This window comes from Dreissena polymorpha, chromosome 1 (genome assembly GCF_020536995.1).
Source record: "Dreissena polymorpha isolate Duluth1 chromosome 1, UMN_Dpol_1.0, whole genome shotgun sequence".
NCBI classification, from domain to species: Eukaryota; Metazoa; Mollusca; class Bivalvia; order Myida; family Dreissenidae; genus Dreissena; species Dreissena polymorpha.
Window position 1 is genome coordinate 172249130 of NC_068355.1, and position 17912 is coordinate 172267041.

The 17912-nt window shown below is 36.5% G+C and overlaps 1 long non-coding RNA gene across 2 annotated transcripts; it reads left to right on the forward strand.

Annotated features, from left to right (window-relative positions):
* Window positions 1-6962: 6962 nt before the first annotated feature.
* Window positions 6963-16188, forward strand: LOC127861211 (uncharacterized). Of its 2 annotated transcripts, none has more exons than XR_008040134.1 (3): window positions 6963-7382; window positions 9893-9954; window positions 15038-16188. It is a non-coding gene; the product is annotated as an uncharacterized LOC127861211 (long non-coding RNA). The 2 variants fall into 2 exon arrangements; XR_008040129.1 differs by lacking the exon at window positions 15038-16188 and adding an exon at window positions 12466-13616.
* The last annotated feature ends 1724 nt before the right edge of the window (window positions 16189-17912 follow it).

Consider the following 17912-nt stretch of genomic DNA (forward strand, 5'->3'; position numbering starts at 1 on the left):
CGACTTTCGCCTATGTGTGAGGAGGCCTTTAGATTCAGATACGAGCACTGCGTCGTCAGCGAATAGTAATAAAAAAAAGCGATTTGGTCAATATTTATACCTGCATCTATATTTTCTTGTAAGTGCATCTCAATATCATTTAGAAAGAGAGAAAAGCAGATCGGAGAGGTGATCTCCCCCTGGAATAGTCCGATGTTGCTATTAAAAAAAATTGACAATGTTCCTAAATGTTTTACGCAAAGTTTAACTTCACTATACATAGAACGTAGCACGGATAGTAATTTTCCGTCGATTCCTAAATGTATAAGTTTGTACCACAGTCTATTCCTATCTATGCAGTCTTATGCTTTACGAAAATCCTCAAAACAGCAAAACTATTTTTCTTATTACTTATTTGTCTCTGTATCAACGAGTGTAAAATAAACACTGGGTCTATACAGCCGTAATTGTTTTTAAAACCGAATTGAGCATCCGTTAAAACAGAGTGTTCATCTGCCCATAATTTTAGTCGCTCGTTCAATACTTTTGTGAACAATTTAGAAAAACAGCTTGTTAGATTATCCCCCTATAGTTATTTGGGTCGCATTGGTCACCTTTTTTATGAATCGGGATAATCATGCCCGAGGCCCAAGCACGGGGAAATGACTTTGAGTTCAGTATGTGATTAAAAAATGTGTTTAGCGGGCGGACTATTTGTGGTGCACATACCTTAAAATACTCATATAGAACATTGTCAATTGATGGTGATTTATTTACATCATACCCTTAACAAATTAATGATAACTTCTATTTAGGCTTAATATATGTAATTGAAGTACACATGCTTTGACAGGTGATTTCTAAAACAGTTTTGCTTATGTTACATAAATTTATAACATAAACATAGCTAAGGTATAAGTTAGATATGTCAGTTACTATAATAAACAGCATTATATATAGTTGTATAATTATTAGCATTAACTATAATCCAAAGGTGACAATGTCTATTTACGTGCATGTTCACATCCAACCTTATACTGGAAACATTTTAATAAAAATCTTTTAATGTAAATAGTTTGTATTTGTAGAATAAATATAGTTATAAAATAAATTATTCATACATGTAAGAACTGAGGCTTGACAAGCATGTTAATTTTGTTACAAAAATACACTTATATAATCACATTTAATTTCTTTCTACTTTGTGGTATCAGCATAATTTAATCAGCATGTAGGAGAGGTACATAATTTGACAGGCATGTTACTTTTTCAAGTAATTATGTTACTGATCTATATGAGAAAAGAGGAATTCGCTAGTTGCCTAATGATTGTCTACTTTATAAAGAAAGTTGCGTTCTTAGAAAAGTGGGCATAATGCATGTGCGGAAAGTGTCGTCCCAGATTAGACTAATCAGGGACGACACTTTCCGCCTTAATTGGATTTTTGCTAAGAAGAGACTTCATTTAAACGAAAAATGTCATAAAAGCAGAAAGTGTCTTCCCTGATTAGCCTGTGCGGATTGCACAGGCTAATCTGGGACGACATTTTACGCACATGCATTATGCCCAGTTTTCTCAGAACACGACTCAAGTGATATAAACGTTACGTCGACGATATCAAAGCACGATTATACCTAGCTGTTCACTCTGTTTTAATGCTATATTTTGCTTTGTAAAATGACCAAAAGCGGCTTGTTATGATGACCTAATGTCTTTTGTTCACTTCTTTTTATTTTATTAACGCACTTCGTTTTTCTTAATTCAGTGCCGAGTTAAGGTTACATTATACCATAAAAATAAACGACAGAATTTAAGGTAAATTACCTTTTTGATTCGTTTTGATTGTATATCTAAATAGCGGCACTATATCTTTGACCGTTTTCCTAACGTCCGTAGAGTATACTACTGTAAAACCTCGAGCTATGCAAAGCGTTTGCGATGTTATCAACCTTCAGTTCATGTATTTTACCATATAACACGGGCGATTACTCTATTGTTGTTTTTAACCCTTTACCACATAGATAAGTTTTTTTTACGCATTTATAGTCCTAAAGAATTTATATTTAATTTAAGAACTTTCTTACTAGATTCAAGTTTTAAAGGCTTCATTTCCAACCCTTAGATACTGATGAGCAGCAAACAGCATTAAACCTGAACAGACTGCTTGTTGCAAAAGCCAGCACTTATTAATTGTCTAATAAATAATATTCCATTACATGATTAGTGTTTTTCATTTTTCGTTAATATCTTTACATTCAATTTGCTCCAAACTGTTCGATAATTTTCGGAATTAATTTTAAATTAATTGATTAATAAATATTTTTATTTGGGCGCAAATTTATTGTGTTGTTTTTAAGTTTGAGTTCCGACAAGAGTTGTACATAACGGCAGCATTGATTAATTGTCTTATAAATAATATTCCATTAGTGTTTTTCATTTTTGTTAAGATCTTTACATTCAATTTGCTCCAAAATGTTCGATAATTTTCGGAATTTATTTGAAATTAATTGATTAATAAATATTTGTATTTTGGCGCAAATTTATTGCAGTACGACGTATTTTTTAAAAGAAAGTAATCATCGAAAGCACGCATTTATCATTATCATTTCTCTTATTGTTATGTTGCTATACAATATCATATAATATATGCATATACATAATCTAACTTAAGAACAGGTGTATTTCTCGGTATAAGATAACGAAGACAATTAGCATCTGAAAGTGTGACATCCTTATTCGTAGGCCTATAAAAAGAATGACGACATTAATGCACATTATACATTATGAGCACATACAGAGTCATATACTTTAACTAATGTATATATTTATATTAATTTTCGTTATGTTATAATCAATTGAAGAAAGGTTTACTGTTGTTTTTCATCGTTAAGAAGTAAATAATCAATTGACTATTTGAGTCGTGTTCTGAGAAAACTGGGCATAATGCATGTGCGTGGAGTCCCAGATTAGCCTGTGCAGTCCGCACAGGCTAATCAGGGACCACACTTTCCGCCTTAATTGGATTTTTTGCTATGAAGTGACTTCATTTAAACCAAAAATGTCATAAAAGCGGAAAGTGTCGTCCCTGATTAGCCTGTGTGGACTACACAGGCTAATCTTAGACGACACTTACGCACATGCATTAAGCCCAGTTTTATCAGAACGCGACTCATTTCAAGACTGCAATGTTGTTATGGTTTGTATTGCACTCGTTATTCCCGGCTCGTGCACGACAACGTCACACAGTCAGCTCGAGCGATACGAACATTTCACACTTTTATTAGTGTAACAACAAGTTATAGGAAGCCTATTGATTTGTACACTTCCAATCAATCTTTGTCTCTCATTTTTGCTTATTTTGTTTGTCTTGGATGAATTGATTTTTTTTGCTTTGAAATTGACATTTTTGGGGGTATTTAAAAAAAACACACACAAAAAGACATTATCAAAATTGCTTGGAGTGAAAATATCTAACAAGTTCATTCTTTCCCCACCCCGCATAAGCCCCACGTGCCTGTCCATATGGTTTGTTTTGGTATTTTGTTTGCAGATATTGACACAACAGCTTTAAATCTTAAAAGGGACTTTAGCTTTAACAGCCTTAAATCGCCTTCTTCGGACCAAACACCCGCATTTGAAAATGTGATCTATAAATGGCCAAATGGACAGATAATCCAGCCAAACTTAATTATATTGGTGCAATATAATAGGAAGATAATAATATGCAAGAAAAACACATTTTATTCAGAACATATTTTTCCTTTAGTTACAATATACTAAATCTTTGGGAGTGCAATGCTATACTCTTTAAAAACCTGAACATCATTTATAAGAAGACACAATTTCTGTGTGGGCACTTGCCATGACTTTATTTTAGAATGTTTCTTTGTGCAAGTGGTAGGTAAACATTGATGTTTTCAGAAATTCACTCATTTGCTTGAAGGTTAAAGACTACATGAGACTTTGACAGATGGCGGGAACCCTCATCCACTGGTACGAACCCGGTAATTTTTGATGGCTGTAAAACAGTGACCGCTGATTCGCATCGAGTTCTTTCTTGCAAAACGCATGACCCCCTCTTTTTATTGTCTAAATCATTGCGGCTTGGAATGCTCTTTAAAAAAGGTATATTTATGGGGTCTCTATGCGCAAAAGTTTGACTTTACTTTTTGTTGAAGTTATTGCTTTTACATTGAATTTGTGTAGGAAATCTTTTGGTATATTGTAACCTAAACTAGCTTTAGGTAAAAATGAATATCATCTGCAAGTGCAAAATATGACTGGCAAAGCTGATTTTTGGTCATTTCTAAATAAGAGAAGAAAATAAGTGCCTTAAATGCATGAATTCAGATAATTTTGACCTAATAGTTGTTTTTCAAGTTGACCCCCACCCTGATATAGCCAAATAAGGGCTAAATTGCTTTCCGACTTGAATTCAAAGGCATATTGGTTGACCGTGTAGCGTTAGTGTGCTACATGAAGTCAGAATTCAACGCCAGGACTCTCGTGATCCAGTAACGCAACAATAGCTTGTGCATAAAGCATGAACATTCAAACAGAGCCCCATTTCACCGACATGGAATGGCGGACATTTTTACAGTTTGGACAGTGCAGCAGACACTTAATTGAGGCAGCCTTCATATTTAGTACAATCATGAACATAACAAGGTTTATTACTTCATATTATCATAGAAATACACTAAAAATACTTAAAGCATGTTTTTTGCCATTTTATATCTATTTTTTATTGGAATTTTGACTTTTTCAGGTAGAGGAATGTCTGCGACTAAGCCGAGGGCCACTGGATAAGGGTTGTTGATGGCAAAACAGGTAATAATACTAAATTATTATCATGTACACAAGCAAATAAGCATATTTATGATGCTTAAGGTGTGAAATACTGTCATAATCAGGTTTGTGGTCACTCAAACCCTTGCCGTCATGCAATTCCCCGTGCAGTTTGTATGGATAGTTCCGCGTCCTGACACGTAAAGCTTGTGCTTTGTTGGCAGCAGAAGTTGGCACTTAACAGGTTTATCCTTGTTCCTAAGCATGTATGCAGTGCATCTGAGTTGATATGCTACTTGTAACCCTACAATTAGCTTGTGTTTGGTATTGTTTTCTCACAATATGCTTACAGTCATGGTCCCGGCTTGAAAGGATGTGGCGTCCGACTTAAACATAGGATTGTTGTAGCAAGTGTCCCCTTCATCTTTTACCTTAGAGGGATCTTTTTGCCAAAATGTGGCACTTTCAGCAACCAGTTTAGTTTTTTATTTGGTACATGCTTCTCTCATTCAGTGATTTAAGGGAAGTATTGACCTTATTTGCTTGTCTTTGCATACAAAGGTGACATGGATCAATGATATTTGTTGTGTTGAGAATTCTGCGGGAAGCTGTGTCCCCAGAAGATGTACTAGAAACCTCTTTCAGGAAGCCTGCATTGATCTGAGCTGCCTTTCTGCCCCTGTTACTTCATAGAACTTCATTTCTAAGCTTATAATGCTCTCCAACATATATGTATCTTGTTCATTTTAACCTTTCCTTTCTAGTCTAAACCCCCAAAATGAGCATTTTTGTCTTTCGCTCAGTTATAAACGCCCATTTTGACCAGATTGCCACCATAAAAATAGTCAAAAGTACTTATTTTGTGCCCGAAATATGAAATTTTGTATTCTCTTGAACCTCTAATGACAGCTGTCAGTGCATATTGACCATCTGCTGCAGTTTAAAGGCACCCATGGCATTTATAGCTAGAATATATCATTGGCGACTGGTAAATAAATGGGCTCCGAGCAACAAGGCGCTTTCAAGATTTCACACTTTTATTAGTGTGAAACAACAAGTTATAGGAAGCTTATTGATTTCTACACTTCAAAGTATCTTTGATCTCTCATTTTTGCTTATTTGTTGTTTGTCTTGGATGAAATTGGATTTTTTAGCTTTGAAATTGACATTTTTGGGGGTATTTAAAAAAAACACACACAAAAAAGACATTATCAAAATTGCTTGGAGTGAAAATATCTAACAAGTTCATTCTTTCCCCACCCCGCATAAGCCCCACGTGCCTGTCCATATGGTTTGTTTTGGTATTTTGTTGCAGATATTGAACACAACAGCTTTAAATCTTAAAGGGACATTTAAGCTTTAACAGGCCTTAAATCGCCTTCTTCGGACCGAAAACACCCGCATGTGAAAATGTGATCTAAAATGGCCAAATGGACAGATAATCCAGCCAAACTTAATATATTGGTGCAATATGAATAGGAAGATAATAATATGCAAGAAAAACACATTTCATTCAGAACATATTTTTCCTTTAGGTTACAATATACTAAATCTTTTTGGAGTGCAATGCTATACTCTTTAAAAACCTGAACATCATTTATAAGAAGACACAATTCTCTGTGTGGGCACTTGCCATGACTTTATTTTAGAATGTTTCTTTGTGCATGTGGTAGGGAAAACATTGATGTTTAACAGAAATTCACTCATTTGCTTGAAGGTTAAAGACTACATGAGACTTTGACAGATGGCGGGAAACCCTCATCCACTGGTACGAACCCGGTAAATTGATGGCTGTAAAACAGTGACCGCTGATTCGCATCGAGTTCTTTCTTGCAAAACGCATGACCCCCCCTTTTTTATTGTCTAAATCATTGCGGCTTGGAATGCTCTTTAAGAAAAGGTATGGTTATGGGGGTCTCTATGCGCAAAAGTTTGACTTTATTTTTTGTTGAAGTTATTGCTTTTACATTGAATTTGTGTAGGAAATCTTTTGGTATATTGTAACCTAAACTAGCTTTAGGTAAAAATGAAATATCATCTGCAAGTGCAAAATATGACTGGGAAAGCTGATTTTTGGTCATTTCTTAACAAAAGAGAAGAAAATAAGTGCCTTAAATGCATGAATTCAGATAATTTGACCTGGAATAGTTGTTTTTCAAGTTGACCCCCCCACCCTGATATAGCCAAATAAGGGCTAAATTGCTTTCCGACTTGAATTCAAAGGCATATTGGTTGACCGTGTAGCGTTAGTGTGCTACATGAAGTCAGAATTCAACGCCAGGGACTCCGTGATCCAGTAACGCAACAATAGCTTGTGCATAAAGCATGAACATTCAAACAGAGCCCCATTTCACCGACATGGAATGGCGGACATTTTTACAGTTTGGACAGTGCAGCAGACACTTAATTGAGGCAGCCTTCATATTTAGTACAATCATGAACATAACAAGGTTTATTACTTCATATTATTCATAGAAATACACTAAAAATACTTAAATGCATGTTTTTTGCCATTTTATATCTATTTTTTATTGGGAATTTTGACTTTTTCAGGTAGAGGAATGTCTGCGACTAAGCCGAGGGCCACTGGATAAGGGTTGTTGATGGTAAAACAGGTAATAATACTAAATTATTATCATGTACACAAGCAAATAAGCATATTTATGATGCTTAAGGTGTGAAATACTGTCATAATCAGGTTTGTGGTCACTCAAACCCTTGCCGTCATGCAATTCCCCGTGCAGTTTGTATGGATAGTTCCGCGTCCTGACACGTAAAGCTCGTGCTTTGTTGGCAGCAGAAGTTGGCACTTAACAGGTTTATCCTTGTTCCTAAGCATGTATGCAGTGCATCTGAGTTGATATGCTACTTGTAACCCTACAATTAGCTTGTGTTTGGTATTGTTTTCTCACAATATGCTTACAGTCATGGTCCCGGCTTGAAAGGATGTGGCGTCCGACTTAAACATAGGATTGTTGTAGCAAGTGTCCCCTTCATCATTTACCTTAGAGGGATCTTTTTGCCAAAATGTGGCACTTTCAGCAACCAGTTTAGTTTTTCATTTGGTACATGCTTCTCTCATTCAGTGATTTATGGGAAGTATTGACCTTATTTGCTTGTCTTTGCATACAAAGGTGACATGGATCAATGATATGTGTTGTGTTGAGAATTCTGCGGGAAGCTGTGTCCCCAGAAGATGTACTAGAAACCTCTTTCAGGAAGCCTGCATTGATCTGAGCTGCCTTTCTGCCCCTGTTACTTCATAGAACTTCATTTCTAAGCTTATAATGCTCTCCAACATATATGTATCTTGTTCATTTTAACCTTTCCTTCTAGTCTAAACCCCCAAAATGAGCATTTTTGTCTTTCGCTCAGTTATTAACGCCCATTTTGACCAGATTGCCACCATAAAAATAGTCAAAAGTACTTATTTTGCGCCCAAAATATGAAATTTTGTATTCTCTTGAACCTCTGAATGACAGCTGGCAGAGCATATTGACCATCTGCTGCAGTTTAAAGGCACCCATGGCATTATATGCTAGAATATACCATTTGCGACTGGTAAATAAATGGGCTCCGAGCAACAAGGCGCTTTCAAGATTTCACACTTTTATAAGTGTGAAACAACAAGTTATAGGAAGCTTATTGATTTCTACACTTCAAAGTATCTTTGATCTCTCATTTTTGCTTATTTGTTGTTTGTCTTGGATGAAATTGGATATTTTTGCTGTGAAATTGACATTTTTGGGGGTATTTAAAAAAAAACACACACAAAAAAGACATTATCAAAATTGCTTGGAGTGAAAATATCTAACAAGTTCATTCTTTCCCCACCCCGCATAAGCCCCACGTGCCTGTCCATATGGTTTGTTTTGGTATTTTGTTGCAGATATTGAACACAACAGCTTTAACTCTTAAAGGGACATTTAAGCTTTAACAGCCCTTAAATCGCCTTCTTCGGACCGAAAACACCCGCATGTGAAAATGTGATCTAAAATGGCCAAATGGACAGATAATCCAGCCAAACTTAATATATTGGTGCAATATGAATAGGAAGATAATAATATGCAAGAAAAACACATTTCATTCAGAACATATTTTTCCTTTAGGTTACAATATACTAAATCTTTTTGGAGTGCAATGCTATACTCTTTAAAAACCTGAACATCATTTATAAGAAGACACAATTCTCTGTGTGGGCACTTGCCATGACTTTATTTTAGAATGTTTCTTTGTGCATGTGGTAGGGAAAACATTGATGTTTAACAGAAATTCACTCATTTGCTTGAAGGTTAAAGACTACATGAGACTTTGACAGATGGCGGGAAACCCTCATCCACTGGTACGAACCCGGTAAATTGATGGCTGTAAAACAGTGACCGCTGATTCGCATCGAGTTCTTTCTTGCAAAACGCATGACCCCCCTTTTTTATTGTCTAAATCATTGCGACTTGGAATGCTCTTTAAGAAAAGGTATGGTTATGGGGGTCTCTATGCGCAAAAGTTTGACTTTATTTTTTGTTGAAGTTATTGCTTTTACATTGAATTTGTGTAGGAAATCTTTTGGTATATTGTAACCTAAACTAGCTTTAGGTAAAAATGAAATATCATCTGCAAGTGCAAAATATGACTGGGAAAGCTGATTTTTGGTCATTTCTTAACAAAAGAGAAGAAAATAAGTGCCTTAAATGCATGAATTCAGATAATTTGACCTGGAATAGTTGTTTTTCAAGTTGACCCCCCACCCTGATATAGCCAAATAAGGGCTAAATTGCTTTCCGACTTGAATTCAAAGGCATATTGGTTGACCGTGTAGCGTTAGTGTGCTACATGAAGTCAGAATTCAACGCCAGGAACTCCGTGATCCAGTAACGCAACAATAGCTAGTGCATAAAGCATGAACATTCAAACAGAGCCCCATTTCACCGACATGGAATGGCGGACATTTTTACAGTTTGGACAGTGCAGCAGACACTTAATTGAGGCAGCCTTCATATTTAGTACAATCATGAACATAACAAGGTTTATTACTTCATATTATTCATAAAAATACACTAAAAATACTTAAATGCATGTTTTTTGCCATTTTATATCTATTTTTTATTGGGAATTTTGACTTTTTCAGGTAGAGGAATGTCTGCAACTAAGCCGAGGGCCACTGGATAAGGGTTGTTGATGGTAAAACAGGTAATAATACTAAATTATTATCATGTACGCAAGCAAATAAGCATATTTATGATGCTTAAGGTGTGAAATACTGTCATAATCAGGTTTGTGGTCACTCAAACCCTTGCCGCCATGCAATTCCCCGTGCAGTTTGTATGGATAGTTCCGCGTCCTGACACGTAAAGCTCGCGCTTTGTTGGCAGCAGAAGTTGGCACTTAACAGGTTTATCCTTGTTCCTAAGCATGTATGCAGTGCATCTGAGTTGATATGCTACTTGTAACCCTACAATTAGCTTGTGTTTGGTATTGTTTTCTCACAATATGCTTACAGTCATGGTCCCGGCTTGAAAGGATGTGGCGTCCGACTTAAACATAGGATTGTTGTAGCAAGTGTCCCCTTCATCATTTACCTTAGAGGGATCTTTTTGCCAAAATGTGGCACTTTCAGCAACCAGTTTAGTTTTTCATTTGGTACATGCTTCTCTCATTCAGTGATTTATGGGAAGTATTGACCTTATTTGCTTGTCTTTGCATACAAAGGTGACATGGATCAATGATATGTGTTGTGTTGAGAATTCTGCGGGAAGCTGTGTCCCCAGAAGATGTACTAGAAACCTCTTTCAGGAAGCCTGCATTGATCTGAGCTGCCTTTCTGCCCCTGTTACTTCATAGAACTTCATTTCTAAGCTTATAATGCTCTCCAACATATATGTATCTTGTTCATTTTAACCTTTCCTTCTAGTTTAAACCCCCAAAATGAGCATTTTTGTCTTTCGCTCAGTTATTAACGCCCATTTTGACCAGATTGCCACCATAAAAATAGTCAAAAGTACTTGTTTTGCGCCCAAAATATGAAATTTTGTATTCTCTTGAACCTCTGAATGACAGCTGGCAGAGCATATTGACCATCTGCTGCAGTTTAAAGGCACCCATGGCATTATATGCTAGAATATACCATTTGCGACTGGTAAATAAATGGGCTCCGAGCAACAAGGCGCTTTCAAGATTTCACACTTTTATAAGTGTGAAACAACAAGTTATAGGAAGCTTATTGATTTCTACACTTCAAAGTATCTTTGATCTCTCATTTTTGCTTATTTGTTGTTTGTCTTGGATGAAATTGGATATTTTTTGCTGTGAAATTGACATTTTTGGGGGTATTTAAAAAAAACACACACAAAAAAGACATTATCAAAATTGCTTGGAGTGAAAATATCTAACAAGTTCATTCTTTCCCCACCCCGCATAAGCCCCACGTGCCTGTCCATATGGTTTGTTTTGGTATTTTGTTGCAGATATTGAACACAACAGCTTTAACTCTTAAAGGGACATTTAAGCTTTAACAGCCCTTAAATCGCCTTCTTCGGACCGAAAACACCCGCATGTGAAAATGTGATCTAAAATGGCCAAATGGACAGATAATCCAGCCAAACTTAATATATTGGTGCAATATGAATAGGAAGATAATAATATGCAAGAAAAACACATTTCATTCAGAACATATTTTTCCTTTAGGTTACAATATACTAAATCTTTTTGGAGTGCAATGCTATACTCTTTAAAAACCTGAACATCATTTATAAGAAGACACAATTCTCTGTGTGGGCACTTGCCATGACTTTATTTTAGAATGTTTCTTTGTGCATGTGGTAGGGAAAACATTGATGTTTAACAGAAATTCACTCATTTGCTTGAAGGTTAAAGACTACATGAGACTTTGACAGATGGCGGGAAACCCTCATCCACTGGTACGAACCCGGTAAATTGATGGCTGTAAAACAGTGACCGCTGATTCGCATCGAGTTCTTTCTTGCAAAACGCATGACCCCCCTTTTTTATTGTCTAAATCATTGCGGACTTGGAATGCTCTTTAAGAAAAGGTATGGTTATGGGGGTCTCTATGCGCAAAAGTTTGACTTTATTTTTTGTTGAAGTTATTGCTTTTACATTGAATTTGTGTAGGAAATCTTTTGGTATATTGTAACCTAAACTAGCTTTAGGTAAAAATGAAATATCATCTGCAAGTGCAAAATATGACTGGGAAAGCTGATTTTTGGTCATTTCTTAACAAAAGAGAAGAAAATAAGTGCCTTAAATGCATGAATTCAGATAATTTGACCTGGAATAGTTGTTTTTCAAGTTGACCCCCCACCCTGATATAGCCAAATAAGGGCTAAATTGCTTTCCGACTTGAATTCAAAGGCATATTGGTTGACCGTGTAGCGTTAGTGTGCTACATGAAGTCAGAATTCAACGCCAGGAACTCCGTGATCCAGTAACGCAACAATAGCTAGTGCATAAAGCATGAACATTCAAACAGAGCCCCATTTCACCGACATGGAATGGCGGACATTTTTACAGTTTGGACAGTGCAGCAGACACTTAATTGAGGCAGCCTTCATATTTAGTACAATCATGAACATAACAAGGTTTATTACTTCATATTATTCATAAAAATACACTAAAAATACTTAAATGCATGTTTTTTGCCATTTTATATCTATTTTTTATTGGGAATTTTGACTTTTTCAGGTAGAGGAATGTCTGCGACTAAGCCGAGGGCCACTGGATAAGGGTTGTTGATGGTAAAACAGGTAATAATACTAAATTATTATCATGTACGCAAGCAAATAAGCATATTTATGATGCTTAAGGTGTGAAATACTGTCATAATCAGGTTTGTGGTCACTCAAACCCTTGCCGCCATGCAATTCCCCGTGCAGTTTGTATGGATAGTTCCGCGTCCTGACACGTAAAGCTCGCGCTTTGTTGGCAGCAGAAGTTGGCACTTAACAGGTTTATCCTTGTTCCTAAGCATGTATGCAGTGCATCTGAGTTGATATGCTACTTGTAACCCTACAATTAGCTTGTGTTTGGTATTGTTTTCTCACAATATGCTTACAGTCATGGTCCCGGCTTGAAAGGATGTGGCGTCCGACTTAAACATAGGATTGTTGTAGCAAGTGTCCCCTTCATCATTTACCTTAGAGGGATCTTTTTGCCAAAATGTGGCACTTTCAGCAACCAGTTTAGTTTTTCATTTGGTACATGCTTCTCTCATTCAGTGATTTATGGGAAGTATTGACCTTATTTGCTTGTCTTTGCATACAAAGGTGACATGGATCAATGATATGTGTTGTGTTGAGAATTCTGCGGGAAGCTGTGTCCCCAGAAGATGTACTAGAAACCTCTTTCAGGAAGCCTGCATTGATCTGAGCTGCCTTTCTGCCCCTGTTACTTCATAGAACTTCATTTCTAAGCTTATAATGCTCTCCAACATATATGTATCTTGTTCATTTTAACCTTTCCTTCTAGTTTAAACCCCCAAAATGAGCATTTTTGTCTTTCGCTCAGTTATTAACGCCCATTTTGACCAGATTGCCACCATAAAAATAGTCAAAAGTACTTATTTTGCGCCCAAAATATGAAATTTTGTATTCTCTTGAACCTCTGAATGACAGCTGGCAGAGCATATTGACCATCTGCTGCAGTTTAAAGGCACCCATGGCATTATATGCTAGAATATACCATTTGCGACTGGTAAATAAATGGGCTCCGAGCAACAAGGCGCTTTCAAGATTTCACACTTTTATAAGTGTGAAACAACAAGTTATAGGAAGCTTATTGATTTCTACACTTCAAAGTATCTTTGATCTCTCATTTTTGCTTATTTGTTGTTTGTCTTGGATGAAATTGGATATTTTTTGCTGTGAAATTGACATTTTTGGGGGTATTTAAAAAAAAACACACACAAAAAAGACATTATCAAAATTGCTTGGAGTGAAAATATCTAACAAGTTCATTCTTTCCCCACCCCGCATAAGCCCCACGTGCCTGTCCATATGGTTTGTTTTGGTATTTTGTTGCAGATATTGAACACAACAGCTTTAAATCTTAAAGGGACATTTAAGCTTTAACAGCCCTTAAATCGCCTTCTTCGGACCGAAAACACCCGCATGTGAAAATGTGATCTAAAATGGCCAAATGGACAGATAATCCAGCCAAACTTAATATATTGGTGCAATATGAATAGGAAGATAATAATATGCAAGAAAAACACATTTCATTCAGAACATATTTTTCCTTTAGGTTACAATATACTAAATCTTTTTGGAGTGCAATGCTATACTCTTTAAAAACCTGAACATCATTTATAAGAAGACACAATTCTCTGTGTGGGCACTTGCCATGACTTTATTTTAGAATGTTTCTTTGTGCATGTGGTAGGGAAAACATTGATGTTTAACAGAAATTCACTCATTTGCTTGAAGGTTAAAGACTACATGAGACTTTGACAGATGGCGGGAAACCCTCATCCACTGGTACGAACCCGGTAAATTGATGGCTGTAAAACAGTGACCGCTGATTCGCATCGAGTTCTTTCTTGCAAAACGCATGACCCCCCTTTTTTATTGTCTAAATCATTGCGACTTGGAATGCTCTTTAAGAAAAGGTATGGTTATGGGGGTCTCTATGCGCAAAAGTTTGACTTTATTTTTTGTTGAAGTTATTGCTTTTACATTGAATTTGTGTAGGAAATCTTTTGGTATATTGTAACCTAAACTAGCTTTAGGTAAAAATGAAATATCATCTGCAAGTGCAAAATATGACTGGGAAAGCTGATTTTTGGTCATTTCTTAACAAAAGAGAAGAAAATAAGTGCCTTAAATGCATGAATTCAGATAATTTGACCTGGAATAGTTGTTTTTCAAGTTGACCCCCACCCTGATATAGCCAAATAAGGGCTAAATTGCTTTCCGACTTGAATTCAAAGGCATATTGGTTGACCGTGTAGCGTTAGTGTGCTACATGAAGTCAGAATTCAACGCCAGGAACTCCGTGATCCAGTAACGCAACAATAGCTAGTGCATAAAGCATGAACATTCAAACAGAGCCCCATTTCACCGACATGGAATGGCGGACATTTTTACAGTTTGGACAGTGCAGCAGACACTTAATTGAGGCAGCCTTCATATTTAGTACAATCATGAACATAACAAGGTTTATTACTTCATATTATTCATAAAAATACACTAAAAATACTTAAATGCATGTTTTTTGCCATTTTATATCTATTTTTTATTGGGAATTTTGACTTTTTCAGGTAGAGGAATGTCTGCGACTAAGCCGAGGGCCACTGGATAAGGGTTGTTGATGGTAAAACAGGTAATAATACTAAATTATTATCATGTACGCAAGCAAATAAGCATATTTATGATGCTTAAGGTGTGAAATACTGTCATAATCAGGTTTGTGGTCACTCAAACCCTTGCCGCCATGCAATTCCCCGTGCAGTTTGTATGGATAGTTCCGCGTCCTGACACGTAAAGCTCGCGCTTTGTTGGCAGCAGAAGTTGGCACTTAACAGGTTTATCCTTGTTCCTAAGCATGTATGCAGTGCATCTGAGTTGATATGCTACTTGTAACCCTACAATTAGCTTGTGTTTGGTATTGTTTTCTCACAATATGCTTACAGTCATGGTCCCGGCTTGAAAGGATGTGGCGTCCGACTTAAACATAGGATTGTTGTAGCAAGTGTCCCCTTCATCATTTACCTTAGAGGGATCTTTTTGCCAAAATGTGGCACTTTCAGCAACCAGTTTAGTTTTTCATTTGGTACATGCTTCTCTCATTCAGTGATTTATGGGAAGTATTGACCTTATTTGCTTGTCTTTGCATACAAAGGTGACATGGATCAATGATATGTGTTGTGTTGAGAATTCTGCGGGAAGCTGTGTCCCCAGAAGATGTACTAGAAACCTCTTTCAGGAAGCCTGCATTGATCTGAGCTGCCTTTCTGCCCCTGTTACTTCATAGAACTTCATTTCTAAGCTTATAATGCTCTCCAACATATATGTATCTTGTTCATTTTAACCTTTCCTTCTAGTTTAAACCCCCAAAATGAGCATTTTTGTCTTTCGCTCAGTTATTAACGCCCATTTTGACCAGATTGCCACCATAAAAATAGTCAAAAGTACTTATTTTGCGCCCAAAATATGAAATTTTGTATTCTCTTGAACCTCTGAATGACAGCTGGCAGAGCATATTGACCATCTGCTGCAGTTTAAAGGCACCCATGGCATTATATGCTAGAATATACCATTTGCGACTGGTAAATAAATGGGCTCCGAGCAACAAGGCGCTTTCAAGATTTCACACTTTTATAAGTGTGAAACAACAAGTTATAGGAAGCTTATTGATTTCTACACTTCAAAGTATCTTTGATCTCTCATTTTTGCTTATTTGTTGTTTGTCTTGGATGAAATTGGATATTTTTTGCTGTGAAATTGACATTTTTGGGGGTATTTAAAAAAAACACACACAAAAAAGACATTATCAAAATTGCTTGGAGTGAAAATATCTAACAAGTTCATTCTTTCCCCACCCCGCATAAGCCCCACGTGCCTGTCCATATGGTTTGTTTTGGTATTTTGTTGCAGATATTGAACACAACAGCTTTAAATCTTAAAGGGACATTTAAGCTTTAACAGCCCTTAAATCGCCTTCTTCGGACCGAAAACACCCGCATGTGAAAATGTGATCTAAAATGGCCAAATGGACAGATAATCCAGCCAAACTTAATATATTGGTGCAATATGAATAGGAAGATAATAATATGCAAGAAAAACACATTTCATTCAGAACATATTTTTCCTTTAGGTTACAATATACTAAATCTTTTTGGAGTGCAATGCTATACTCTTTAAAAACCTGAACATCATTTATAAGAAGACACAATTCTCTGTGTGGGCACTTGCCATGACTTTATTTTAGAATGTTTCTTTGTGCATGTGGTAGGGAAAACATTGATGTTTAACAGAAATTCACTCATTTGCTTGAAGGTTAAAGACTACATGAGACTTTGACAGATGGCGGGAAACCCTCATCCACTGGTACGAACCCGGTAAATTGATGGCTGTAAAACAGTGACCGCTGATTCGCATCGAGTTCTTTCTTGCAAAACGCATGACCCCCCTTTTTTATTGTCTAAATCATTGCGACTTGGAATGCTCTTTAAGAAAAGGTATGGTTATGGGGGTCTCTATGCGCAAAAGTTTGACTTTATTTTTTGTTGAAGTTATTGCTTTTACATTGAATTTGTGTAGGAAATCTTTTGGTATATTGTAACCTAAACTAGCTTTAGGTAAAAATGAAATATCATCTGCAAGTGCAAAATATGACTGGGAAAGCTGATTTTTGGTCATTTCTTAACAAAAGAGAAGAAAATAAGTGCCTTAAATGCATGAATTCAGATAATTTGACCTGGAATAGTTGTTTTTCAAGTTGACCCCCACCCTGATATAGCCAAATAAGGGCTAAATTGCTTTCCGACTTGAATTCAAAGGCATATTGGTTGACCGTGTAGCGTTAGTGTGCTACATGAAGTCAGAATTCAACGCCAGGAACTCCGTGATCCAGTAACGCAACAATAGCTAGTGCATAAAGCATGAACATTCAAACAGAGCCCCATTTCACCGACATGGAATGGCGGACATTTTTACAGTTTGGACAGTGCAGCAGACACTTAATTGAGGCAGCCTTCATATTTAGTACAATCATGAACATAACAAGGTTTATTACTTCATATTATTCATAAAAATACACTAAAAATACTTAAATGCATGTTTTTTGCCATTTTATATCTATTTTTTATTGGGAATTTTGACTTTTTCAGGTAGAGGAATGTCTGCGACTAAGCCGAGGGCCACTGGATAAGGGTTGTTGATGGTAAAACAGGTAATAATACTAAATTATTATCATGTACGCAAGCAAATAAGCATATTTATGATGCTTAAGGTGTGAAATACTGTCATAATCAGGTTTGTGGTCACTCAAACCCTTGCCGCCATGCAATTCCCCGTGCAGTTTGTATGGATAGTTCCGCGTCCTGACACGTAAAGCTCGCGCTTTGTTGGCAGCAGAAGTTGGCACTTAACAGGTTTATCCTTGTTCCTAAGCATGTATGCAGTGCATCTGAG